Here is a 1423-nt window from a genome sequence, read left to right as displayed (position 1 = left end):
CCTTGTTACAATAGCATTGACCGGTCTCTTGGGATCTAGGATTTGGGAAGGTAAAGAAGAAGGACTAGCATGGTCTTTTAAAGCATTAGCAAGTTGAGAAATTTGATTTTAATTTTGGCTACTATAACCTTGGTTGTTATAGGTACCTCGGGAATTTTGGTTCCCATGGTTCCTATTACCACCACCTTAGTTGTAGTTGTCAAAATTGCCATTGTTGTTGTAATTCCTATTCTATTGACCTCTTTGATTCTCAAACCTAGAATCATTATTGTTTGACACATAGTTCACATGCTCATTCATATTTCCATCTTAATCATCAAAAACATCCATACATGCATAAGGGCAATTAGGAACATCATGATCATACGATCCACAATCATCACAAAACAAGCATCCACTAGGCATGTTATTAGAAGAGGGAGGGGGTTGAGAATTAGAAGACATACCTCTCCCCTTAGATTGGGAGGGAAGACTTGAAACTTGGTAGGTAGCACTTTCCAACTTCGCCTTGATAGCGGACATCTCCTTCCCCAAGTTTGTCATTTGTGAGGATAGATTGTTGATTGCATTTGAATGATCAACCGAATACACCGAAGAGCTACTCTTGCTAGTTGACTCTCTTTCTCCATCTTGCCAATCTCTATAATACCTCACTACGTCTTCAATTATGTCCACCACTTCCTCTTCCGTTTTGTTCATGATAGGACCTCCGGCTCCTCCATCTAAACATGATTTTCCTTGAGGACTAAGGCTTCCATAGGAAATTTGAATAATTTGGTAAGTAGGAATTCCGTGGTGAGGACATTCTCTTTGATACTCTTTGTATCTCTCCCATGCTTCATAGAGACTCTCACTAGGCTTTTGCTTGAAACCTTGAATCAAATCTCTAGCCTCCGCCGTTTTCTTTTGTGGATAGAAACGGGATAGAAATTCCTTGGTCACTTCGTCCCATGTCCTTAGAGAATTTGGCTTGACCTCCTTGTCTAGCCATTCCAAGGCACGCCCTATGAGGGAAAAGGGAAAAAGCTTGAGGCGGATGAATTCTTGGGAAATTCCATTCACCTTGATAGTAATGCAATATTTTTCGAACTCCTTGAGATGATTTAGTGGGCTTTCATGTTTGGCCCCACTAGATTTTCGCCTCTCTATCAAAGTGATCATTGCCGATCTTATTTCAAAGTCATTCACCGGTGTTGTAGGTGGAGCAATTCCACTCTCAAATATATATGCACCGGGAATCCCCAATTCTTTCAACGCCACCCTTGGATTTTCTCCCATTCTTGCTTGTTCCTCTTGTTGTGGTTCTTCTTCACTTGAAGTGCTAGGGCTCAAAGATCGTCTAGGAACCCTTATCCTTGCAATAGTTATCTCAATTTCTGGATCAAATGGCACTAGTGAACGACCACGTGCTCTATGTATAAAA

At 41.0% G+C, this 1423-nt stretch overlaps 1 non-coding gene across 1 annotated transcript; it reads left to right on the top strand.

Annotated features, from left to right (window-relative positions):
- Positions 1 to 787: 787 nt before the first annotated feature.
- LOC145587142 (small nucleolar RNA R71) lies at positions 788 to 893 on the top strand. Its single transcript, XR_014101169.1, has one exon. It is a non-coding gene; the product is annotated as a small nucleolar RNA R71 (small nucleolar RNA).
- The last annotated feature ends 530 nt before the right edge of the window (positions 894 to 1423 follow it).

Source organism: Chenopodium album, chromosome 16 (assembly GCF_948465745.1).
Source record: "Chenopodium album chromosome 16, dcCheAlbu1.1, whole genome shotgun sequence".
Classification (NCBI taxonomy): Eukaryota; Viridiplantae; Streptophyta; class Magnoliopsida; order Caryophyllales; family Amaranthaceae; genus Chenopodium; species Chenopodium album.
This window is presented reverse-complemented; position numbering and strand designations above follow the sequence as displayed.